Source organism: Cavia porcellus, unplaced genomic scaffold, assembly GCF_034190915.1.
Source record: "Cavia porcellus strain 051 isolate PalLab524CR breed Dunkin Hartley unplaced genomic scaffold, mCavPor4.1 scaffold_3, whole genome shotgun sequence".
Lineage (NCBI taxonomy): Eukaryota > Metazoa > Chordata > Mammalia > Rodentia > Caviidae > Cavia > Cavia porcellus.
In genome coordinates this window covers 100660757-100688282 of record NW_026947486.1, presented here as the reverse complement: position 1 = coordinate 100688282, position 27526 = coordinate 100660757, and the positions used below count along the sequence as shown (strand labels likewise).

The following is a 27526-nucleotide window of genomic DNA, read 5'->3' as shown; positions in this document are numbered from 1 at the left end:
TTACAGGCACTGACTTTCCTGAGTAAGTTCACAACAGCTATGGAGGAGGTACCCGAGGGACTGTTCTTAATTGCTCCCAGTTGCTCAAAGATGCTCTGTCCTTCTTGACCTAGCTCAACAAGAAAATGAGAAGCACACACTCAATAAGCATGTGACTGGCTGTCTGTTGGAGAGCTATGTGCCTGCTGTGGATCTAGAGACATATCTGAGGAAAGACATTGTTCTCTGGGCAGGTTTCTAAAAACTCAGAAGCCATGGCCTACACCCTTTTACAGACACACAGAGGGAAGGGTGGATTTCCACTGTTAATTCCAAGCCTTTGTGTTGCCTGTTCTTCACTGGCAACACTGGGTCTTTCTTCATTGCTTTCTGTCTTTGGCTCAGCTATTCATTAGAGGTATCAAGTTGTTCCTAGGCCTGGGCCATCTGAGTCATCAACCATTCTGTGTGCCATTGCATGTCCCAAATATCTTCATCACATTAGCCATGGCTATTGCTTCATGGGTGTCCACTAGGTGAAGGGACTTTTACTCCTCATCAGTAATAACTTTCTGATCATTTTAAAATTTTTCTGTATAAATACCTTTATCTGGTTCCAAGTTACTTTAAGATCTGAGCTCTTGAGCTTTAGCCTTTCCAGCAGCTCTATCATAGTAGGCTTTAGTCCACCTAGTCTTTGCTTGTTAGTTGTTAGAAGGTTTCATGTAGAATAGATAGCTTTTGGCCTTGGTGCACCAAAATGACTGCACACAGCACGCAGATGAGCTGAATTTTACCTGGCAATATGTGCTCAAATGGAGCCCATTGTCCGGGTATTTCCTCTTGACCACTCTCTCTGCCTCCATTTCTATTTCTATTTCTATTTCTATTTCTATTTCTATTTCTATTTCTATTTCTATTTCTATTTCTATTTCTATTTCTATTTCTGGGTGAAATTTGCTCTCTGCCTCAGTTTCTCCTCATGCGTCAGATTCTCCTTCTTGGTTGTCCTCAGCCTTACTTTCTGCCTCATCTTCCATGTCATCCTTACTATCTTCTTTGTTCTCTTTATGGCTTTCCTACTTATTCTCCTCCTCTGTCTGGCTCTCCTCTTTCAACTCTCTGTGTTCCTTAGCCTCGCTCTTCTCCCTGGCCTTGCTCTCTGCTTCCTTCTCTGGCTCTGCCTTAGCCCCTTTGACCCAAAGTTGGTACTCCCCTAGCCCAACCCCTGGGAGCCACGAAGTCCAGGCTTGGGTGCTGTGGACGTGCTGGCCCAGGTGGTAACTGAGGAACTTTGTGCCTGTGCACCTCAGTATGGTGGTGGCTGTAGCAGAAGCTGCATTCCCGGCACACTTGCTCAGCAATAGGAGCCCTTGGGGCTCTCATTCATCATAGGTGCCATCTTAAGACAGGTCCTCGAAGGTCAAGCCCACTCTACCAGCAAGCTGGAGGCTGGGACTCTGAGACCTCAAAGCCTCCTACCTCCTGGCCTTCCCTCAGTGCACTCGTTCCTGGCCCCTGGGCCCTTGCTGTGGTAGTCACCCCTGGGCTAGGCCATGCTGAGTCTCAGAAAATGCTGAGTCTTGCGCCACAGTGAACCTGGCTGGCCTGGAGTGGGGGCCCTCGCACTGCTAGGCCTGTTCTGTGCAATGTCTGCTTCCTGCTCCACTAGTTTTTACGCTGTCTGCCCTGGATTTTCATAAGGAATATAGTAATTGCACACACAGTCATGTGAATGGCCTCTGCAAGTGTGCTTGAGTCTTGTGCATGGAAAGCAGCAGCATCTGGGTAATACGGGCCTGCTCCAGCTTCCTCTTCACTCACACCTTCCTGGCTCACTCTGTGAGCTCTCCAAAGCAGTTCCCTGGTCAGAATTTCCTTGTTACAGTCCTTCACAACCTTTCTGTTGAACAGCCATTTTGCTGTGTATGTCTTTGTCCTAATACATTTTAAATTTAAAAAGAAATAACATCTTATTTTCTGTGACATCTTGACTTTTCTGTTTTGTATTCTGTTCGCTTTTGCAGTGATTGTCTTTAGCCAACCATATATAGACTTATCTTGAGAAGTGTCATTGTATTGTCTGATAAGTGTATTTGATCTTCTTGTGTCGAATTTTATAAAAACATTTGTGTTTTTTCAACAAAAGTTTTGGAGACACTCCTACATGCATATAAGAATAAAAACAATCAAAGAATAATCAGTGATGATGTGGCTCTTCCAGAGGCATCATTGCATTACAAGTATGAGTTGTAAAATCTGAGGGATCACGGTCAGGTTTGTTGGCTGCGTTTGGGAATCTCACACAAGAGATAAAGTTCTATCCTTCTCAAAGAAAGAAATATAATACATAATCTTGCTTCTCTGCATCGTAAGGGGTTCACTGGAACACTTCGGGAAGAATCTAGTACATCTTGGCAAATTTTATGCATACTCAGGAATCTCCCGATCCCTGTAAAGATGGCAGGGTTGGAGAGGCCTGCTCCGTTTGGCAGAACACTGGTTGAGAGGATATGATAGGAAGAGTAGAGGCAAGCATTCTTCAATTATTTCCTCATCCAGTCACAGTGAAGTCTCATTCCCTTGATTCTTAGGCCTATTTTTACTCCACACTAATATTCTTTCTGAGAATAAAAACAAACAAGTGATTCCATATTAAATAATTTTGTCATCTATTTTTAAAAACACCAATTATTTTCTGATATAATATTTCTAATTAATACTATATATGCTTTATACGGCTGAGGAAAATTCAAAGATTTTGTTAATTAGCAATTTTGTGTGATAGGGGCAGGAGTCCTGATGCCCAAAAATTTAAAATACGCTTTTCCTCCTTAAAGAAACTTTCCTTTTGTAATGCATAAATCCTTTTTCCACTGTAAAAGAGAAAAAGGCTGAGAGATCCAATCCTGCCTGTAACAGTGTCAACTAAGTAGGTGGAGATAGTCATGTCATGGAGATCTGGGTGGCAAGTGTCAGTCTTTTTAAACCATTTAGTGTAGAAGGGCCCAAGGTCCGGTGTCTAATTTCTTCCTCCGAAGTTCTGCAGCACAGGGAACTTGAACACTCCTTTGTCCTCATGTCCCATAGCCATGAGACATTTCTTTACTGCCTTGTCATCTCTAGTGTTAAGGAATGAGTTACTCAGTAGCCATGGAGTTACTGCCATTTCCCATGTATGCTCCCCTGTGTGTATGAACATAGTGTATTTGGTGGCAGTTCCCAGGAGAGGGTTGTATATGTCTTGGATTTTTGCCTGACTGTCAACATGTTTTAGTGAGTGAATGAGCAGGGGTCAGGTTCTCCCCAGGAGAAACAATATCCAGCTAGGAAATACTGAGGGATGTAGGGAATTACTTCAGTTATTAGAGGTCCTTTCATAGGCTTGGTTGTGTGTTCTTTCAGAATCTACATTGCCCTGGAGATAAGAGTGAAGACAAAAAGTCTTTATAATTGAGTAAGTCAATATGATGTCATGACTACAAAAGAATCTGGGGAGCCTCTCTAAACTATGCACTTCTCTCCCTCTGTATAGTCTCTTGCTACTTGAAGATAAGTTACAGGAATACTTTGACCATGACTATTTCTTGGGAAAATTGTTTTAGTTATTTAAAAAAAATTTTTTTGGTACCAAGGATGGAACTGATGACCTCATGTTTTCCAGGCAAGCAGTTTTGCCACTGCGCTATATTTCTGACCCCCGAAAGTAGTTGTAAAGGAGGGACATGCAAAGTCTTGCCGCCCCGTATTTCTCAGGATACCTTTTGTTGTTTACAGCAACTAAGAAGAGATAAAAGCATCGGAAAATCTGGACAAATAACAACAATCCCTGAGATTATTGAACTTACTGAAATAGTTTTGTTGCCAAAACATAGGAGCAGAAATGGACTCCCATTGTTTTTCAGGTTTTCTCTATAAACTATGATGTGTCATGTAGTTAACTCTAGTCTTCTGTGGCCATGTCATGCAGTTTAGTTAAAGTGATACGAAAATAATTACATAAACTTAAGTAGGATTTAAACATCCATTTAAAATTAAGTAGTCCCTCTGCCCCTGGAGTCACATTTCATCTGCTCTGTAGCTGTGTCCAGCTAGTGGCTAGTGTGAGAATGGTTCACACCAACAAATTTGTCTTCATCACTTTCACAGTGAGGGTTTCTAAACAGAGATGCAGGCATCTGATGACTTCATGATACTTGTGGTGGTGGAAATCTAAACAGCTATGTGGTGATTTTCAAAGTTGACGATGAAATCTGGAGTATTTCTTTTCACTTACATCTCTCCCAGTGTCTAGTGGTTGAAAATGTTGCACACATTTCTTGGAAAAGTTCAGAGAGTGAATATTGTAAGGTTTTGGGCCACCGTTGCTGTCCTTGATTGTCATTCATTTCTTTTCTTTTCAGCTAATGTTTAAATAGTTCAACATTAGAGGCTCACAGGGGTCATTTAGGCCATAAAGGACTTAGTTAAATCTTCAAAATATTTATGATGTTGGTTCATGTAGATAGACTCTTCATGGCTATGAATTTCCTTTAACAATTAGAAAGTGGACAGTTGGTATATGTGCGCCTGTTGGTTCGGAGAGTTTTGAGAACCTGTGACCAAGATACATATTATAATATGAGAAGTACAGAAAAACATTGCAGTGAAATCTAGTTCTTTACAATGAACCAGAGAGAAAACAGCTTGTCTAGAATAGCTGTCTCACTGCCAATATTGGTTTCAGATTAAAGCTCCCATTCGCTTTCTTCACAAAATGCGTTAATAGTGCAGGAGCCCTGTTTAAGTCTTCTGTCAGAGCAAAAAGCCTTTCTCTACTCTTAGTCCATATATATATATATCTGTGGGCAGAATAGTAAGGAACTGTTCCAGCAAGAGCAGCTCCAGGCCTCGCTCCTTAGAAAGCAACTTTAGTTTCAGCCACTGGCAGTGACTCTACCAAGTCTGCTGAAGTCTTTCTGATGACTGGCTACTAAGGTGAACTGGAACTTCCTGAAATACTGACAGGAGACCTCACAGTCAGTGTTAGCCTTGTTCAACATGGAATCTTCTTTGCACTGGAAGGCCTGGGTCTCACCACCCTGTTCAACCTTGACTGCACCTCCAGTGTTTACCATATAATTGTAGCACAAAGTTTTCTACTCCAGTTTGTTTCTCAAATCATTCAGGAAACCCCCTAAAGCAGAGGAAGACAAGTCTGAGAAAGTCATCTGGACAAGAAGGCATTCTCACAGACTTTGATTATTAAGAATTTACCTAAAGCTGTGACATATTTTCACAGAAAAATATGATACACATGTAACTTCACATCCATATTTTTGATAGTGTGTTCACACTCATCCTAGAACCTCTAGTATAAAATATCCTGAAGTAACAACCACTAGTGTCTTGTGCTTAATTAGCACTTAGGAACGCTTCAGATTTCAATTGTTGAATGCATTTGAATTGCTCATGATTGTCCTTTAGAAAACAATACAGAACTGTATAATGGTGATCTGGCCTTTGGACTCCACACCAGTTGATCCCACTTGCTTCACTTCTCATTTGAACAGTTCTTCCCATGGGAAATATTTTATTTTACCATAAGTAATGTTGAATTGAATGTATAAGGAGGCTTTGAAGGAGGGCCCTAGAGGGTGAAAAAAGTGAATAAGAATCAAAAGCTTGTGACTGTTAAAGTTGTTAGGCTGTATTGTGTGGTAACTGGCAAGGAATTTAGGATTCCATCTTCCCATTGAGAGTAGAAGGAAAGATTTTTCTGCACTTTTTGTTCAATTTCTTTAACTGAAATAGATTTCAAAACCTTCTCAAGGACCTACCATAATCTTACAGAATGCCTACATCTTAAATGGACAGATCTTAGCCAGGAATCTTTGACTAAGTCAACCTGAAGTTCACTGCAGTCTTTGGATAGAACATCAATAAAGAAATTTAGTCAGTTGCATCTAACTTTTTTCCTGAGTTCAGATTTCTCTGTAGGTGCATGGTGTGCTGTTGCTCTCAGGTTGACCTGGGAGCTGAGTTCCATAAATAGCATTGTAAGTTGTTATGCATTTTGTCTCAGTGTTTCCCCAAAAGTCTCATGGGCTTATTGGCAACAGTTTTAGAAGATGATTGGATACTAGTTGCATTATATCTGAGATAGGGTTAAGAGGTGGGGCCTGGTGAGAATAGTTGAGCTACTGTGGCAGAGACTGGGAAGTTTTATGGGTGGCTTCCAGAATCCTCCCTTGACTCTCCTTCTCTGCCACTGTGACCCGAGAAATCTCTATCTATAGAGCTCCATTGTGCCCCTGTGCTAAGCCATTCTGCTTTGGAGCTTGACATACATGACCTGTGAAGAACGGTCAGAATAAATCTTTCTTCTTTAAGTCGCTGGTTGTTGTGGGTGATGCTGTTTGTTCCTCCAGAATTTAAAGGGCTGTGCTGTATGTGATAGCTGGTGTGGTGTACTAAATGTCAGCCTGGAGAATTTCAACTAAGTCAGTCTGGAGCTCATTGCTAAGTCCTGTCAGAAAGTTGAAGAATTTGTACTACAAGCCTGAAGTGTCTGTACTGAATGTCTGAAGCCTTATATTGAATGTCTAAACACAATGATAAAGAGCAGAGTTCTATTCAAGAAGCAAAAATGAAAATATTATTTTTCTTTCCCCTTTATTCTATCCAGTCTAGAAGTGTTATGATTGGTGCCACCCATCAATGGGATGGGTCTTCCCATTTCAGTTCACAGCTTGCATGTCAGTCATTTAAAAAAAAAAAAAACACCAAATCTAAACTCCTGAGTAGTGCTCCACTAGTCAACTATGTTATTCTTAATACTTCAAATTGATACCACAATGAACTATCACAGCTCTGGTGTTAGTATGTATGTTTCGAGTCCTTACTCTGCTTGTGGTACCTCTATGAATTTGGAAGAATTACGATTTCTTTCTGGATCCTACAGTGGTACAACAGCCTCAAGAGGGCTCTTTTGAGCATTTTAGGCACAGCAGAATTTATGGCGGTCACAGTCCTGGTACACAGTACTGAAACTATCACCAGCAACTTCAGGCTCACTAGCTTCACCTATTCTGGAGAGCAGAATCTCAATTAATCCTGAACATGGAAAATCAGTGTTCACTGAAGCTTGAGGTCACATTCCCCAGGTGTTATGGCTTGCTCCTGATGTCCTCATAATGACTTATGAACTCATAGGTAAGGTTTTTTCGGAGGTAACTGGATTTAGGGTGTATGAATATGGATTTAGGTTTTATGAATATGGAATAAGGATGTGTGATAAATAAATTAGTCCACTGATTGTTTTAGCATGGTTCTTGTCAAGGATAATAAGAAGGGCATTGCTGGTTGTGTGTGGCATTGAACAGTAGGATGGTGGCTAGATGGGGTCCGAAGGGGAAATGGAAGGCAAGCTGGCTGCCTGCTGCCTACCCTACCATGCACTGTTTCTCCTCTCCCATGCAGCTGTGCTTTGAAAACAGCCAAATGTGGGCTGGAACCTCTAGAAACTGTCTACTAAAATAAGCTTTTCCTCCTTTAACTTTGGTTGTCCATTATATCCATCTTAGTTACCTTTCTGTTCATGGACATGCAGTGCAAAACAACATACGTCAGTATAATTTGAATAATGGACACTTCCACTGGGGACAATAGAACATCTAGGAGCTGTAAAATTTATTTTTTGGACATTATCTCTTTCCCTGAAGCTCTCAGTAGCCATCTATCTATACAGATCCATGTAAATGTAATGTAGCAAATGCAAAATTGGAGTCAATATAGATGTTAATTTAACATTTTTGTCCTGCATCCACAAAAGCATCCTTGTCAAGTCTACTAATTCTATCTTGTAGCCTGAAGTTCTGGTAGGCAGAGGATGGGCTTCTTCCACAGAGTATAGTGTCACCATTGCATATCCTGCTCGTCAGATTCCTTCAAGCACAAAACTACTTCTATCTATATAGCATTTAACATCCGGATCCTGGGAAGGTAGGCAGTGAGATTTCCCAGGATTAAGGACAATTCATCCACTGTTTCCACATAATCATGTAGGGAGAATACGGCTTCAATTGTAAACAAGTTGGCTGAATTGACATGTTCACTGTCTGTAGAGTTATGCTGTGTTTTTTGCATAAAGCCCTTGATATGGATCCATGATAGGGTTTGACCAGCAGGGATGTCTTGTCCATTAAGGTATAACTGTGGCACCTGAATGCTTACTTTCTATTTCAAAGTCAGCTTGTCAGCCTCCTGTATCAGGAGGGCAGTGACAGCAAGTGTCCTAAACCATAGAGGCCATCCTAAGGCAACGAAGTAACTATTTTGACAAGTATGCTACTGGGAATTACAGAATCCCATAACATGAGTTAGGTCACCTGTGGCCATTTCCTTTGTGTTCGTGGACATGCAGGGCAAAAGGCTCAATTATAACTGGCAGTCTTAAGGAAGGTACGTGATTTAGGGTGTCTTTGATGTCTTTGAATGACTTCTTCTTGTGTGCTTCCCAAAAAAGGAATTCCTTTTTCTCCCCTGAAAAGTGGCTTCATAGGGGGTCTTAGCCATAAGTGAGAAGTGTGATGTACAAATACAACAGAATTTTGCTGCTTATAAATAGTCTTACTTGAAACTTGGTGGTTAAAATTGGGAGGGCATAATCAACTTGCTTTGATTCAAGCCCAATTTGTGTTTTCCTTTTGTCCAAATATTTTACATTATGTTGGCAGATTTGTGCCTTTTTATTATATACCTTTTATCCAGCCTTCCAGTATAGATGAAGTGGTTCTTGAATTCCTTGACAGAATTCCTGGAAAGTTGGAGCTGTTAAAAAGACACCATTTACTATTAAAAGAAGGTACAATTATCTCCTGGCATGAGGAAGGCTTCCAGATGCTTAGCCAGCGCCTACCCAAAATGGTGAGGGAGTTCTTTTTTTTTTTTTTTTTTTTTTTTTTTTTAAATTTTATTTAAGGAGAAAAGAAAAAAAAAAGCAGGGAAAGGGTACAAGTTATACAGATTTACAGAAAAAAAATGAACAGTAGGAAATCACTAGTTAATGGATTACATATTGTCATCTTAGAAATAATTGTTCAAGTCACAAAATTAAAGCTTGTAAAGTGGACATTCCATCAATGATACTGCAAACAGTTCTGTTCATTGATCCAATAAAACTCTGTGATATCATTTTCTATCTTATACACTTAAATATACATGCAGTTATATAGTTTAGAGCACTTTCTTTTCCTCTCTTTTGTACCATGACTATTACACATTTTGGGTTTCATTGCTCCCACGGTACTTATTACTTTTTTGGAAGAGAGTAAAACCAAATGTGACATAACAGAACAGAATCGGTCAAGTCAAAAGGGTGGACATAATAGATAATGTAAAAACATAATACAGGTGATCAACAATGGTTACAATAATGTCTCCCGCTATCTCTAATAGAATTGCCTATATCATTAGTTATAATACAATTGAACACAACAGTAAAGAATAAAACCGACAAAACCAAAACATTGGAGACATTGTAGGTCTTCAAAAGTAGCTAAAAGTCAACAAGAATGGGCGTCATAATGAATCTCATTATCTTCACAGCTGATGCCTAAACTTTCGAACCTGATACTATCCAGCAAAACAGAATAGGGGAACATCAGTTAAAAACCAGATGGTGAGAGTAATACAGGGCTTTAAATCAAGGTAATGAAAAGTCAAAATGGGTTACTATAATATATCCTGCTATTTTTTTCCTTTAATTAAAAGGATAAAGATAAAAAAGTAAATAATGGAGTGGAGATTGAGATAAAAGAGGGCATAACAACGAAACAGCGCAGATCAAAACATAACCATTTAAGCAGAATAGTGTTTCACCACCAGATAATCCTAACCTAAAAGTAGTTATCATATTGTTTCTTTCTTTGAAATCCTTGAGTACAACTTCGTATACTGTAGCATTAAGTATATCAAAACAATGTAAAACCATGGTGAGGGAGTTCTTAAAATCATTGAGAAGCCTAGTTCAGGGGAGCTGTTCCTTTATGCTTGTAATAGGGTCCTTCCATTGAAATGCAAAAATGAACTGACTGACAGGTGCAAGTCCAAGAGTGGAAAGCAGCATATTTTAAGGGCAAGCAAGTAGACAAGGTGGCACTTTGGAATACGTCCCACCAGTGCATAAGGATTTGGTACTGTGGGGTGGATAATCGCGGTAGTGTGGTACAGCCCGTGTGTCCTGCACCAGTCTGTCCTCATTAGTCCCTGGTTTGTGCACGAGCAAGAGAGGGCTATTCCAAGATGCCCGACATCTAGCTAAGATGTTATGTTCTAAGAGCAGTTTTAAATGTCTTTGGATGCCTTGAGTAACTTCTTAGGGAGGAGGAATTCTTGTACTGGAGTTTGTGTGGACCCTGGCTTCAATTCTAGTATCATAGTTCCTTGGTCTATAGCCTGCTCAGGTGGGTTACCATTGGCCCTCATCGTGAGACTTAGGTGTCATCTCATGTAGCTCATCTAGCACTGGCTTTTGTATCTGAATACAATTTCCTGACTTCTGCTTGTGGCTTGGAAAGGGTTGACATCATGCTTTGGTGGAGCTAAGGTTAAAGTCATGTGTCCTTGTGACCCAGAGGTAATCTGGGCCTGCATTTTTGGGGATAGGTCCCTTCCCAACAGTCAAATTGGCACTTTGGAAGATAAACTCATGGTGGACCTCTCTGCCACCTGTGACACAACTTTGTGGTTGTGTACACCACATGAAAGAGGGCAAATTTGTTTCATACAGAGTTCTCAACATCTGGGGGGGATGGGTCAACTGTTCTTCATAGTGCCATGACCAGTGTCTTTTAAATTTTTTAAACCTACTTTTTAATAACGAGTGGTCTTTGATGTTTCTCTTCATGTGTCTAGCCAGTAGGGGCTCTAATCAATGTCTTAAGCACTTTTTCTTGAGGCACATGGTGTTTTCTGCCTAGAAAGAGGATTTTTAGAAGGAAACAGCTGAGCTCCACCAGACTTATATACATATTTTCAGAGACTGCTTCCGTATCCCTTTTTAATCAATTTAGTTGGAGGAAATGTATAGCATACAAAATCTCCAAGTGTATCTCTTACACTTGTAAACTTCTTAATGCTTTTTCCTCTCTGCCTTAGTATAAACCTTGTTTATCAAACTTTGCTATGCATGTTTGAACTTGAAAATATCTCTTTTTTTTCTTTTTCTTCCCAGATTGTTACATTTTAAAGTTGCCTGACTATCGAAGGAAATTTAAGTAGTCTTGAGTCAGTGTTATTATGTTAAAGAAAGAAAGAACAGAGGAGGCAGTTAACCCTGTACATACAGTGCAGAATTTGCAGTGTGCAACAAATGCTTTAAGCAACATAATTAACACCAATCGTAGTAGGGAACCAACACTATATTTACCAAATGACTACAATTTGTAACTCAATATTTTTTTCTTTGTCATAGGGAAGTCCCTTCAGGGAAAGGGGAGTTTTGTCCTCTCTTCTAGTACTTTCTGTTGTTGTCTTTAGGAAAATGGAAGATTCTATCACATCTATCACATGAAAAAAATTTGGTTATCTCAGCAGGCATAGGTGGACAACATTTTCTTGGTCCTGCAGCTTTGTTTGGGTCCAGGCACCAGACCAGCCAGCTGTGTAGAGGCTCTTGTTTCTCTAGTCCCTGCCTGGGAAGGTTGCCGCCATTACCTGTTTCTCATACTGGTTTTTTTTTTTTTTTTTTCCTATAGGTGGTGGAGAAGAGAGGACAGGAAGGGGAAGGAGGAGAGGGAGTGACTGCCAATATTTGTGTGTCAAGATACACTTCCAATGACCAGCTCCTTCCACCAACTGCCACTGCTATATTTTCCACCCCATCTCAATAGCCCCATGCAGTAGTGACAATGCTGTTTAACACATGTTCTTGGTGGACATTTAAGATCCAAAATCAGGGCAGAAAGGGTCGAGGGAAGTTGTTTTTACTTTATAACATCTGATGACACATAGCATAATCACGTGTGAAAAACAGGCCCTCATTAGACACCAGATGCCTTGGTGCATTTATTTTGGCCTTGTATGCTTCCAGAACTGTGGATAACGAATTACTGTTATGTATGAACTACCTAAAGCTAGGTATTTTGTTAGAGTAGACTGAACACCTTCAATACCTTCAAGTGAAAAACAAGCAAAAGTTCTGAAAGATAAGTAGCTGATGGGGATCAAAGCTACAATATTAATGCAAGCAGTGTACCTCAACCTATATACAATTGAACCCCATCCATATGGCATAAGAGAGACAGAGGTGGTGATTTTCCCCAGATGAGGCCTGGATAGGAGATAAAGTACAAATGGGACAAGTTCAACTCATGACCAAATTATAGAGACCTACGTGAACTGAGTGTTAGGACAGTAAGTGATGACTTGGCATGAAGAAAGGTCCAAGCATGCATCTCTCTGTAGACATCAGGCAAAAACAACACTTAGCAACAGGTATGGCCTGTGTCCCAAGTTCCAAAGCACTACATGCGTATCAAATGCAATAACTTTCCTTCTGTTTCCTGCCCACAGTGCTTGTTCCTCAGTTTTATTTCTTCAGTGATGGCTGGACAAATCCTGTGCCAAGTGCTTTACTCTTCTGCATGTTTGTAAGTGTAGGCTGTGATAATATCTGTGATATTTTAATATATATAAGTATTGTGGACTAATGACCTCAAGCTTGTTGCAACAGTCATCACCCCATAGCACCATTTTTGTGCAGTAGAGCTCGACAAGTAATTTCTCTTATCTAAATGTGGTTTGGTACCCTTTGCACCACACCTTCCTGTGCACTTCCCTTCAGCCTCTTGTGGGGTGTAAACTAAGATTTAGACCAGTAATACTGCAGGGACAAACAGGTGTATAATCCCAGATGTGTTCCTATCACTGCACAATAAGCCAGCTGTCTGTATCTAGTGTTTAACAATCCTAAAGATAGGAACTCATTGTATTCCATTTGAACTTCCAGTAAGTTAAATTTCTGATAGCCAAAAAAATGAGGCCATTTTCCCCCCAGGTAAAGTGAGTTTTTATAATTTAGTGTGAGCAGGGGGACATGTGTGAACCAACTTGTGGAAATGCTCTGACCTTGCCACAATGATGAACCCCAAGTAGTTTTTCAACTCAATTTTTGTTGTGCTTACCTTGGAATGTGTCACATCATTCCTAGCCCAATACTACCTGTTGCTAGAGGTCACATCATTCTCCTGCATCTCAGCTCTAATTTCTCTCCATGTGTCACATAAAAGCAAAAACAAAGTTCCTTCTCCCAGCAGGGACTGTAGGCTAATCACGGAAGTCTTCCTGGGAGAGATTATAATTTAGATGGGTTTGAGAAAAATGTATGAACCAGATTTTCCCAATCAGAACTCTGTGTGACAGCAGCATTGATGGCACAACGAAATGCCTCAGTTGTTCATCTGTGTAATAGGCAAAATGGAGAATTGTGTGAAGGACAGAATTAAATGGATTTAATTTGTTGACGCTGAGATATGGGCACATTTTCTAGTTACAGGCCCAGAGTGAGTGGACCGTTTATGTGCCTATCATGTGCACACAATGAGAGCATTTGAGGGTGGGGTCATAGCCCTACTGTCAAAGAGTCTCTTCTGGGTGTCCGGGACAGTTAAACTGTGAATTGAGCAGCTGGACTTCAGTAGCTCCTGCCCCTGTAGTTCATGGCAACATGGCGGCTGCTTCTGTGGGGCCCTTGTAAGATTGAGTTCGTTTTGATTCTTACTCAGTGGTTTATAGTGTGAGTTTTCAAGTTGGGCACATGATTGTAACTTACGTAGCATCATGAAGAGACTTTCGGATCATTTTGTTTATATAAACGTTTAGTCTCACTGCTCTATCTGTGATCATGTGTTTGTTTTTGAACTTACAGTGAGGTGACCGCAGGTGCCTAAGGCTGAACTGGTGTCAGCCCAGGACCACACAGAGGCCTAGCGGCCAGATATGTGAGAACTTGGTGGACCTGCTCAGGTGACCACCTCAGTGGAAGTTTACTAGATATTGACCGGTGATTGGTGCACTGTGCTGTGATTTTGATCAGGGTGTTTACGCCAGGTAACCCTAGGTTGCTCTGGGTGTTCTGTTTTCCTAGCAGTTGTGATATTAAGAGATGAGTCCAGCAGGCTTCCTGAATCCAGTTGAGGAAGGTCTGTAGGTATGTTGGCCTCAGTGGTGTACTTTGTGGGTCATATCTTTAAAAAGTTCCCTCTTGTAAATTCTCTGTTTAAACAAGATAAAAAGGCAAGGTCCAGGACCAGGCAGATCAGGACAGAAATTTGAAGGAAGAGGCTTTTTGTCCCACAATGTGACATGGACTGTTGGCAAACTTTGGCTACCTTAGCTAATTATACCATAATGTCAGAATAGCAGCATATAGAAACAAGAGATGGGCAGGTTCTGCCCTCTTATATTCGTCTATGTATGCCTCTATATCCATTCTAAAGTTGACTAAAAATTTGTTATATTGTTGGGTATCAGTTTTCTCTAGCTTTTAATCAAGGAAATTACAGATCAGAAGATCTGTTTCCTGTATTTAGATTTTCTTTACCTTTGTATTGTGCATTTTACTTGATTGTGTTTGCATGCCTGATTGTACAACCTAGTCTTAACAATGTATGATCGATGTGGTAATTCCTTCCTAATATCTGCAAATTCTCACAATAGCTGATGAAAGGCAGAAGACCTGAAATGGACTGTCCATATAAACTCCAGAAATGTGTGGATCCAAGAATTGCTGGTCAGGTTTTTGTACTGTAAGCAGGAAATGAAGGTGAGTAGGATCAGTCCTATCTATGGAGTAAGAAAAGTTTGAAACCATTGGCCAAGTGTTGGTGGAAAATGCTATCTTCAGCCTGGTGTGGAGTACTATATATGGCAGGAGTCTCAGAGACAAAGGCTACCTGTCACATGCTCCATGTGCCAGTAACCCTTCAAGTCTTCACCCTTCCATGCATTGTGGCCAATTCTCTGCTTTGAAACTAATACAATCTTCAATATGTGTCTTAGTATCTTATGGCTATTCTGTGTCTCATGCTTCCATTTCCTAAATGCCACTGTGGGATTACAGGTGCTTTTTTATTTTTTTGGTACTGGGGATCGCATTCATGACCTCATGCTTACCAGGCAAGTGCTTACGCCACTGAGCTAAATCTCTGCCCCTATCCTAGATTATATTTTAGATGCTGTGAGAATCATATGCTGTCATTTTTGGGATGAGTGTAGCACACAGAAAGTGTTATAGGCTCTAGTGTCTCAGTTTCTGAATCTCACAAATGAGAAGGAATGTTGTTCTGCTTGGTGGAGCTGCTCCCCTTCCCACTATAGCCCTATGCTGGTGTCCCACATCACACTTGATTGTAATGTAATTTCCATATGTATTTGCTTTTGTAGGTTAAAAGGATTTCTCATTGTTTACCTGGACATCTCCTGGGAAGCCAGCATGCAAATCCTGCTGTGAAGGCAGAAGACCCTGGATCTTAGGGTTCATCTCCTGAGACATGTCCTGTGTGGCCCAGCTTGAACTCTTCTCATGGACCCTAACACGATCAGCACCCAGCAGCCCTCAGGACTGGCTGACATTTGTGCACTGTGAGTTCTAGAGAGGGCCTGTTACTTGGCAGCACCATCGAAGTTTGCACTGCTTGTTTACTCGTGTAAGTTCACTTCTGTTCAGTGTGGTATAATGCACAGAAATTCATGTGGTAAACTCTAACAATCTGAAAAGGAAAATAAAAATTCATACTTATGGTTAAAGCATCCACGGAGAATTTTACTTTGCAGTCAGTGGGTTCCTCCTCTTCATCTGATTTTCTTCCAGCACTTTTTTTATTCAAAAAGTGGCAGAGGGGGCCTGAAGTTCCTTTGGGGATTTAGGAAAGCAATCAATGGTTTCTTGCTGTTGGCATTTAGTGCTCAGAGTAATTTGAGCTGAAAGGTTTCCAGTACACAGAGCATTCTTGTGTCAGGAACCTTGAGATCTCCTATTTCCAGGAAGAGGGATGCATTTGAAACATTGTTTAAGGCTACACGTGATCTTGCTGCACACTTTGGTGTTGGGTCTTCTGTACAGGGTTGGGGAGAAATAAAACTCATGGGACTTTATGGGGAGCTGAAGGTGGTCTGACCCACAGGAGCTACTGCAGGGCAGCCTAGGTGGCCAGAAGCCTGCTATTCCAGGACCATGGACTGGCAGCCTCAATCTGCTTATCCACGTGCTTAGAGCGCACAGACATGCAGGTAATACCACTGATTGTCCTGTGTCTGAGTTGGAAGCCTTTGTGAACTGGTGGGATTAACTCTACTTCCTTTGGTTTGTCACAGTGGATGAATGCCTTATCTTGGGGACCCCTGCTGCACTGTTAAGTGCAGGGCCTGAAGAACGGTTCAGTGGTGATGGACTGAAGAGTGCTGTACCACACACAGCCACTGAGGCTGTGGTAGGGGAGATGGAATTGCAGTTTGACAAAGAAGGGGTACAGTGGTTTCCATGTGAAATTCTTTAAGGAACCATATTAGTCTTTCCACTTCTTCCTCAGTATTTTATAATGGAACAATGAAAGAAAATGCTGAGATTCTACTTCAAATGTCTCATATCCTAAGCTTTTCAAATTGGTGCAGTTTTATGATTCTTGGTTTTCAAGAAGCCTTGGTGAATATTTTTGTTTTTTCTCTTGGCAAGGAGAACCTACTTGGTGTTGGCTGCACACATGTCCAACATTCTATTTGCTTTGTCCAGTATTGTTTAGACTTCTGGAGAAGGGCTTTGTGTCACACAGTCTCTTGTATTTCATTCTGAAATAAGTTCCTGTGAACCTCTCAGCTCTTGGCCTTCTTTCTCAGCCTCTGAGGCTCTTGTGATCTGGTTCTACGTGGGTAGTCTCCTTGATGTGCCAGAATAGTCTTTCGGGATGCACCCTACTTCAGTGTGTTGTTATTGAGGGGCCGAGTTTGCTTCCGCTGCCATACTTCTGCTAAGTTAATTCTTACCCTATCAGCCTTGGCTCTTCCTAATGGGTGTGTGGTGATTGCACGCCCAGTCATGTCAAATGCATCTGTACTGTCCTGGGGTCCTGTGGGTGGAAAGCAGCATCCTCATGTTCATGTGAGCCTTCTGCAGGTTCTTCTTCCCTGGCAACTTTTGGGTGCCCCTTTGAGATCTCCAACCCAGTCCCCTGGCGACAGTGTCCTTGTTTCATTCATTGCCAACATTGCTGTTCTACCAGTTACCATTCTACTGTATTTTTTCTGTGTGAGTACATTTTAAATTTTCAAAGAAAGAGTTTTTGAACATCTTCTAGCTGTGTGTAACAAACTGGATTTTGTGTTTCCTATTCCTTTTTTGTTTTACACTGATTGTGTTTAGCCAACCAAGTATTGGATTACCATGAACAAATGGCATATCATTGTCATATATATATATATATATATATATATATATATATATATACAAACATACACCATACACCCCAGGAAATATTTTTGTTTTTTGAATAACACCCTTTTGAGACAATCTTATTTGCTTATTTGAATAAAACAATGAATAAATGCATAATCAGTGATGATGTGGCTCTTCGATACTCATCAAGCCATGAGCTGCACTGAAACTGTATTCTAAAATCTGAGGGGTCATGCTCAGGTTTGTTGACTGGGTTTGGGAATCTCACACATGAATGAAAGTTTTCCTGAAAGCAAGAAATGTAGTAGGTGATCTTGTGTCTCTACATGATAAGCAATTCATTGGGTCATTTCAGGAAGACTCCAGTATATCTTGCTTAACAGTGTGGCACTCATGAATCTCCTGATCCATGTAAAGATGGCAAGGTTGGAGTGGCCTGCATGGTTCAGTAAAATACTAGTTCAGAGGACATGAGAGAAAAAGTAGAGGTGAGGGTTTTGCACTTATTACCTTATACAGTTAGTGAAATCTCATTCCCTTGATCCTGAGGCATCTTTTTTATTATACCATACTATGTCTCCTTGTAGAAAGGAAAACAAAGAAATGATTCCACATTAATTAATTTTTGTCATCTATTTTAAATTGTTTTCTGATATTGTAACATTTCCAATTAATACCAATTGATACATATTATTTGTAAAGCTGAGAAAGATTTAAACTTTTGTTATTCAGCATTTTTGGACGTATCAGCAGGTATCCCCAGCCCTGGGAATTGTAAAATCAATTGTTTTTAGTGAAAATTTCATTTTGTAATCTGTAAGCCTTTCCCCCATCACTAAAAAGAGTAAGACCATGGGAGTCAGTCCTGCCTATTACAATGTCAGCTGAGTAGTTGGAGACAGGCATGTCATGAGAATGTCATGGAAATCTGGGAAGCAGGTGTCAGTCAGTCAGTTTACATCATTTAGAATGGTCTACAGCACAGTGTCTCACTTAGGCTTAGCAGTTCCTCAGCTCAGGGAACTGAACACTTCCTGTCCAATATCCCATAGCCATGAGACTTTTCCTTACTGCCCTGATATCTCTAGTGTTAGGGAATGTGTTACCCAGTAAACAGGGAGCTATTGCCACACCCCGTGTATGCTCAATACTGCATATAAGAACACATTGTGCTTTTTGGGTTGTGGCTGCAGAGGGTGGTATATTTCATGGTTTTCCACCTGACCATTATCATGCATGGGAGAGTGAATGAGCAAGTGGTATATTTTTCACCAAAAAAATGATTTTGCTTCTGGTAACACAGAGGATTGTAAGGAATTGCTCCCTTTGTTAATGAGCTTTTCATGGACCTGATTGTACACTCTTTCAGCTTCCGCATTGCCCTGGGGGTAAAATCTAAGAGATAGAGTATAATTGAGCAAGTCAAAGTGACATCTGGGGACTACATGGGCATCTGGGGGAACCTCTCTAAATTATACCCTTCCTTGTCCCCAACACAGTCTTTGTTTCTTGAAGGGAAGTTACAAGAATAATTTGACCATGTCTCTTTCTTGGGAACATTGGTTTGTAGGAGAGACATGCAAACTCTGGTCTCTTCTATGTGTCTGAGGATACCTCTTGTTACCAAAACCAAAGGAGCAGAAATGGACTCCATTCTGTTTCAGTTTTTCTGTATAACTGTGCTGTCTCATGGAGTGGACTCTGGCCATTTTTGGCCATTTCATGTAGCTGAGTTAAAGTGACATGAAAACAATTATTTAAACTTAAGTAGGACTCATATGTAGCCCCTCTGCCTATGGAATCCCATTTTCACCCACATGGTAGCTATGCACAACTAGTGACTAGTGTGAAAGCAGTTCTGTCATGGAAATATGTTTTCATCACATTCACAATGAGGGATTCTGAGGAGGTATCTGATGACTTTATGACATCTGGTAAGGCAAGTCTAACACTTTGAAGTGAACTTGATGAATTTCAAATTAGACAATGAACTCTGATTTATTCCTTTTCCTTCGTGTCTTTTCCAGTGTCTAGTGGATTAAAATGTGACACACATTTTCTGGATAGTTCCAGAGTGAATATTTTCAATATTATGTGGCATATTCTCTGTCAGTTCTTGTTAGTGTTCCTTTTGGCATTTTTTATTTAAGCTAAGTTTAAAAAGTTAAAAAATATTATGAGCTCATAAGAGTTGTATAAATAGCTTGTGTCCAGAAAGAACTTATGTCAATGTTGAAAATATTTATGATACTGGTTCATATGCATAGATACCTCATGCTACCTTTGAATTTTCTTAGAAGAAGGAATCCAACATTTTGATAACATGTGACAGATGATGGGGAGAGTTTTGAGAACCACTGACTAGGCTAGAGATTACAGTATGAGAAAGGAAAGAAAGCAGAAGAAATGTAAACAAAAGAAAATCTAGGAATTGTGGAGATATTTTCCCCTTTAAAATGAATGAGAGAAAAAATACTTCTTCAGCCTGTCTGACTGCTAATATTGGTTTCATAACATAGAGCTCATCCTTCCTTCCTCATGTAGTGCCCTAGCAGTTCCAGAGCTCTTTCAGTCTTCTGTCAGGGTTTCTTAGCTTTTTGAGCCATACGTGTACCCCTGCATGTATCTCTGTGGGCAGATTAGCAAGGAATTGTTTTATCAAGAGCAGCTCCAGGCCTTGCTCCCTAGAACATATTTTTAGTTTCAGCCACTGTCAGCAAAGCTATGGAGTCTGCTGAAGTCTTTCTGATGACTGGTTGTTTCTGTGTACTGGAACTTCCTGAAATGGTGGTGTCAGGAGACCTCACAGTCAGTGTCAGCCTCGTTCAGCATGAGATCCTCATTGCACAGCATGGAAATCTGGTCTGTCCTGCTCACCCTTAACTACACCTTCCAGCAGTTTACTGTATAACTTTAGCGCAAGGTCTTCTATTCTACTTTGATTTTCTCTCAAATCAATCAAAAGAGCTACCTAAAGCAGAAAAAAGGCAAGCCGGAGAAAGAAATTTAGACAAGAAGCCATTTTCACAGAACTTAGTTATTGAGACTCTTTTTAAAGCTTTGAATCACTTCACAGAAAAATATCATGCTTACCGAACTTTGCATCCAGGTTTCCAACTGAGAGTATGTGCACACCCGTCCTGAGCTCTCTAGAATAGTATATCCTAAAGTATAAGTCACTAGTGTCTTATGCTTAGTTAGCGCTTTAGAAGAGTTCAAAGGTCAACTGCTAGGTGCATTTGAAGTGCTCATGATGGTCATGCAGAGAACAATACAGGATTGCTGATTGATGCTTTGGCCTTCCAAGCATTTCCCCACCAGTTGAACTATATATTGAGACTTGGAAAGATGTTCCTATTCTCATCAGGTCATTTTGATTTTTCTGAATATGGAAAGTCTGGAAACAAATTTTGTAAGAATACTTACCATCCCTTTGAACAGTCCTGAATGTCCATTTGGCTTTGAATGTCCTTTATTGTCTTCAAACTTTAGAAATCTTCTCAATCTCAGCTCTGTAAAGGAAGCCTATACTCCATCCCTCATTGTCCATACAAGTGACTATTGGCCATTGCACTCATAATGCCATGCCCATCTCCTGCAACCCCTCCTGCCTTCACATGCCAAGTGGCTATCCTATGGGGAAAATGCATTGCATGTAAAGGACATGTGTAATGTGCTATGGCACTGAGTTCACTGTATGTACCACATACTGTGTATGTTTTTTCAGTTAGCATTCGCCCGGTGTTACTAGCTGGGTATGATGTTATGTCAAGAATGAAGATGACTGAGTATAGTTTTGAATCATAGGGGAATATTTGAATTTTCCAATTCGAAATGGTTAGTTGGAGAGGAAAATATTCATGAGGTTAGATTTCATATTTTCTGTACTTTAAAAAGTGAATAATAAAATTCAGACCCACACAGAATTATTGTTAGCAGAATCTCTGAGATGAAACATTTGGTCCCATACATGTGTAATGAGTTCTTCCATCACATACCTGTTGGGAGGGCATAAGCCCTGTCTGTCTGCATTTACTGTTACAGGTCCTGTACTTGTCTTCATCACTGGTGGGAAGCATGAAAAGAAGATATTCATGATTCTCTTATCATACACCTTGAGGAATGGAAAGTGTGCCTCTGTATCACCCTTTCTCAGACTCACCATATCTCATTTACCTTGATGGAAAACTTGCCAGACTGATTGAGTGATAACCTGCTATGTGGGTTACTAAGGCAACCAGTGACTCTGTGTGCATCCTGACATTTATCATTTGTTCTTCGTTACAAAAAATTCAATGTAGGTCCAATTCCATGGGAAGTGAGTAGAAGATACAGTATCTTAAAGAGAGGAGACATTCACTGAAAGTTACTCAAAGTTCATGTCCTATTCATTGGAAGCTTTTTTTCTTTTAAGTTTAGACACAGAGCTCCACAGTAGGTGCTGCAGGAACCGTAGGAGCTTCTTGCGTATCCAACCCTTTATCTGGTCATACTCCTGGTCTGCAAGCTCTGGGGTACAGTGACCACAGATATTACTGTTAAACTTCACTTACAGTACCTTCCCTATGCAGCTTTGTTTCTTCATATGTTGATACTTTTTCCCAAATCCTGTTGGAAACATCCTGCCTTGACATGTTGTACAAGTAAAGCAATGTGTTGGTGTGAAAAGATATTTGAGGAATGCCAAGGATTTCATGTCCCTGAAAAATCTGGAGAATTATTTAAAATTAGGCATCGTTTCTGGGGTGGAGCATTTTTTTCCCTCATGGACAAGACATCTTGATATTCTCTTTCACTAGGGAAGAGGATTCTCCAAGAATTTCAGCTCAATTTTCATTTACACAGTGGGCAATGGGCATTTGAAAGGAGTTTCCAAGTGGGAATGGAGCAGGGTGATAAAGCAATCACATAGCATGTATGAGGCTTTGGCTTCCATATTCAGCAAGGGAACATATTTACATTAAATAAGTAATGATAAATTGAAGGAGTAGGGAGGTGCTGAGCATTACAGGGGCATTATACCTGACTTGGTATTAAGAGATGGGGCCTGTTGAGAAGAGTTGGGCCACAGTGGCAGACACTGGGAAGTTTATGACTCCATTCCAGTAGGCAGCCTTAACCCTCTTGCTGCCATGACCTGAACAAATTTTCTTATCTACTGTGGCCAGCTGCTATGCCATCCTGCTTTGAAGCTAGATCACTGTGGCCTATAAAGAAGAGTCAGAATAAACATTTCCTCTTTTAAATTGCTGGTTGTTGGGGGTGAAGCTCTCTGTATCTCAGATATCTAGGACAAGGTCTCTGCTTTTCATGAGTTTTGCAGGGACCAGTGAGAAATGTGTTGAGTTCAGGAAGCTGAAGCATACAGTGACTTAATCTTTACCTAGTAATATAGACATTTCCTCCCTTGCTCTCCATGAAACCACCAAGTCAAGCTGTTCTCCTGAAGATAAGTTATTCTTGTTTTATTAGATCTTTGACTCCCACTAAACTCTCTGTGAATTTATTCATATGCTGATTGTACAAATAAACACTTTGAGGTCCTTAGCTTGCACCTCCCCCAAAATAGTACAGGAATTCTTAAATCCATGGGGAAGCCACACCCAGGTGAGCTACTTCTTTTCTTTTAAAATTTATTTTAAAGAGAATAAAACAAAACAAAGCAGACCAGAGCAAAGCAATGCAAACAACACAAGATTTCAAGAAAAGAACAGGAAATCAACCATGGTTACTGCAATGTCTCCTGTTCTCCCTGAAATGCTTGTCCATATCTTTATACATATTGAATTCAAACAAAACAAAACAGTATAAAACTGATCAAAACAAAAGAATGAAAGCATTACTGGCCTCCCAAACCAGACAACAGGAAAATCAACAATGACTACCACAATGTCTCTTGTTCTCTTCAAAATAGCTGTCCATACCTTCACACATATTGAAATCAAATAACATAAAACAGACTGAAACCTATCAAAATAAGAATAGAAGCATTATTGGACTTCAAAACAAGACGATAGAAAATCAGCAATGGCTACCACAATGTCTCATTTTCTTAAAAGTAGCTGTTCATACCATTACACATAATAAAATCTATTCTTATCAGTCCTTTAGAAGTTCTAGTCATGTATAAGCCTATACATGTACATCTGTCCTTTCTATATTAGAGGGAAGAGCAAAACAAAACAAAACAAAATACAATAAAAACAGAAAAACAACAGAGACAAGTATCTATAACAAATAGCCCAAAACAATAACAATATAGGCTTTCAAAAAAAGGTGGTAAGAGCATAACTAATGTTATTTTGCATAGTTATCTTCAAAAGAATTACTCAGATTACCAGATGCAAAATTGATCTAATCCTATGAATGTTAGCTGTTTCCAAGAGTTAATAGAATTAATTGTACAATCATCTTAGATATTTTAAGATTATATATACAAATTTATATATTTTTCTTTTCCCTTTTTTTCTTCTTTTCCCTATCTGAATGGTGAGCTGTTTATTAATGCTTGTAACAGGGTTTCTCCCATTAAAGTGCAAAGATAGGTTGAGTGACAGGTAAGGAAAGAAAACAAGCATCTTTTAAGTGTAAGCAAGTAAGCCAGGAAGCACTTGCTGGAATAAGTCCCATCACTGGATAAGGATTTGGTACCGTGGGGTGGATAATCTCAGTGGCATGATTTACAGCCTGAAAGCCCTGGACCGATTTATAGTCATTAGTCCCTGGTGTGTGCACTAGCAAGAGAAGGGTGTTCTAAAATGAATGACATCTGCCTAAAATGTTATGTTCTAAAGGCATTTTATAGGTCTTTGAATGCCTTATATGGCTTCTTGGGGAACAGATAATGGAATTCTGGAAGTGGTGTAACACTGGCTTCAGTTCCACTATCAAAGGTAGTTGATACACAGCCTGCCCAGGTGGGTTATCATCAGCCTGCACCCTGGGAATCTTATGTGTCATCCCATGTAGCTCATCTAGTCCTGGCTTTTGTGACTTATCTGAATACAATTTCTTGTCTTCTACTTGTGGCATGATAAGGGTTAACATCATAGCCTTTGGTGGAGCCAGGCTTAAAGTCACATTCCTTTATGACCCAGAAGTAATCTGGGCCTGTAATTTTTGGATCACACCACTTCCCAGCAGTGACTGGGCAGTTAGGAAGATGCAGGCACTCATGCTGGACATTTCTGGTTGGTTACCCTACGTGAAAGGAGGGCAAATCTATTTCATACAGAGTTCTCAACCTCTGGTGTGTCAACTTTACTCCATAGTGCCCTGACTAACCTCTTAAAGTTTTTGAACACACATTTTGACTGCATGGTTTTGGCTACCTTTTCTAGCCAGTACTGGCTTAAATCACTCTTTTAAGCACTTTTTTTCTGGCTCATTAAATCATCCCTCTGCATGGAGGGATTTTGGACCTGAGCCCTAAGAAAACTAACATACATATTTTTCATAAACTGCTACATGCTTTTCCTTGACAATTGTATGTTTTTGAGTTTTGTCATTACCTCTCCTTTTATCTCATTAACAAGACAAAAGTTCTAGCATACACAATCTTCTCATATTAAAAGTATATCTCTTGTACCTATAGCCTTCTTAATATTTTTCCCTTTCTTACTATAAATTTTTATATAAAATTGGCAGCAACACTTGGATTTTAAAATAGCCCCCCTTTTTTTCTTCTCAGATTGTTAAAATTGTCTGACTGCCAAGTAACGTCCAAGTAGTCTTGAATCATTGTTCTTTTGTAAACCAAGAGGCAACAGAAAAAATAGCTAGTTAACTCTGTAGTTAAAATGGAAGCATTTACAGTGTGCAAGAAATCCTTTAAGCAAACCAATTAAACATCAATAACATCAATTCCAATTGGGACTCAAAAATACTAATAGCTACAATTTGTAAATAAGTATTTTTTTCTTTGTCCACTGGAAGTTTCCTCAAGGGAGAGAGGAATTTGAGCCTCTTTAATCTCTTTTTTTTTGTTTTGGTCTTTGGGGAAGTGGAAGATTTTGACCATCATTTTGGTGATGGTGACTGCTACAAAATCTGGGCAAGATTTAAAATTAAGCAATGGGCTTTCTATGTTTACTTATGAGTCTGTCCCAGGCCTGAGCCCCTTGTCTGGAGATAGGAAGCAGATTCATAGTAATAAGTGAACCTCTATGAGTTAATAGTGGCCTGTGATGCCAACACCTCAAAGGGCAAGATAAGGCCATAGCTGAGGACGCCTAGCACCAACCTCAATTAGAGAAATAGAGACTGTAGCTGCAGGCTCTACTTCTGCAATAAACATCAACTTGGAGATAAGATAATTCTCTTAAATTAACATGTTTTACTACTTGGAGAAGTCTTTGAACTGACTCCTGAAATCATGCTCAGTTCCTGAGTTTTTCTGGCTATTCCCTTCCTTTGTTTAAAAATCAAATAAATATGGCTATCCAGAGAAGTTCTTTGTCTCAGCTCCCAAAGAATCTTAAATTCTGCGTATTTGCCAGAGTATCACCACAAAGCACTGACTTGAAGAAACTCACTCATAAGCTTTTTCTGAATTGGAAGAGAAGCACAAGACTATAGTAGAGAAGTTAATGTTGGAGGCCATTTAAGTTCTAAGCCAGAGCATAAAGCCTTGAGAGAGGTTGTTTTCCTCTTGTACTGTCTGAGGACACAGCAAAATCATGTGTAAGAGAGAGACTTCATTGGACAGCAGATGTCTTGTGCCTTTATATTGGACCTTTGTGGTTTCAGAATAGTGAGTAATTCATTTCTATTTTGTATAAATTACTCCATGGAAGATATTTTGTTAAGATATACTGAATAACTATGACAATGTCTTCAACTGAAAAAAGCAAAACCCTCAAAGGATAAATCACTGATGGAGTTAAAAGCTGTGATGTGGATCCAAGCAGCGTACCTCAACCCATATACAACTGAATTCCCATACATAATGCATAACAGAGAAATTGAAGTGATTGTTTTCCCAGATGAGGCATGGATAAGAGAAGAAGTATAGACGGGACAAGAGCGACCTCTAACCAAGTAATTGAAACCTAGGTGATCTGAGCATTAGGACATTAAGAGGTGACCTAGCATGGATAAGATCCAACTGTGGGTCTCTCTGCAGAGGACAGCTGGAGCCACAAACCTGGGCTACAGGTGTGACCTGAATCACAAGTCCCTGGAGACTAGATGCCCATCAACTGTAAATCTATTCTTTCTCTTCCCTGTCCTGCTTGGGTCTTCAGATGTATTCCTTCAATGATGGCTGGACAACGCTTTTTCTCCCTCTGCGTATTTGCCAGGGTATCACCACAAAGCACTGACTTGAAAAAACTCACTCATAAGCTTTTTCTGAATTGGTAGAGGAACACAAGACTATAGTAGAGAAGTTAAACAATATGGGGAATTTTCCATTTCCAAATTAGAAACATAAAGTATATATATTTATGAGGTATGCTATGATATTTTCATATATTTATATGAATTTTAGACCAATGACATCAACTTTGTTACCATATTCATAACTTCACATACGCTTTGTGCAGTAGATCTCAACAAATAACTTCTCGTTTCTAAATGGGATTTTGTATTCTGTGTTCCCCCTTGCAGTACATTGCCCTCAGTCTCATATTGGGTATGGACTACGGTTTAGACAGCCAATATATCAGGCACAGACAGCTGCATTGTTACACCTGTGTTGTTAGCACTGCATTAGAAGCCGGTTGTCAAACTCTATTGTCTTTCAAAGATAAAGATGGGAAATGATTGTAATTCATTTGATTTTGTGTGAGTACAAAGTTCTGATTGGAAAAAGTGAGATCATTTTTACCTTAGGTACAGTGGTTTGTGATGATTCAGCATGAGCAGGGGGGCTGGTAAGAGCTAACTTATTAGAATGCTCTGGTCTTGCCAAAATGACAATAACCCTATGGGGCTTTTCAGTTTTCTTTTGGAATACATCATACCATTCCCAGCCAGTTGTTATATGATCCTAGAGGCCTTTTCATTCTCCTGCATCCCAGCTCTAAAGTCCCTCCACGCATCACCTAATAGCAAAGATACTCTCCCTTCTACTAGCAGAGCTGCAAAGAGTAATTACGGAGGTCTTCCTGGAAG

The 27526-nt window shown here is 40.0% G+C and overlaps 1 pseudogene; it reads right to left on the bottom strand.

Annotated features, from left to right (window-relative positions):
* Positions 1 to 259: 259 nt before the first annotated feature.
* Positions 260 to 15514, bottom strand: LOC100724817 (tripartite motif-containing protein 44-like; annotated as a pseudogene).
* Between the last annotated feature and the right edge of the window lie 12012 nt (positions 15515 to 27526).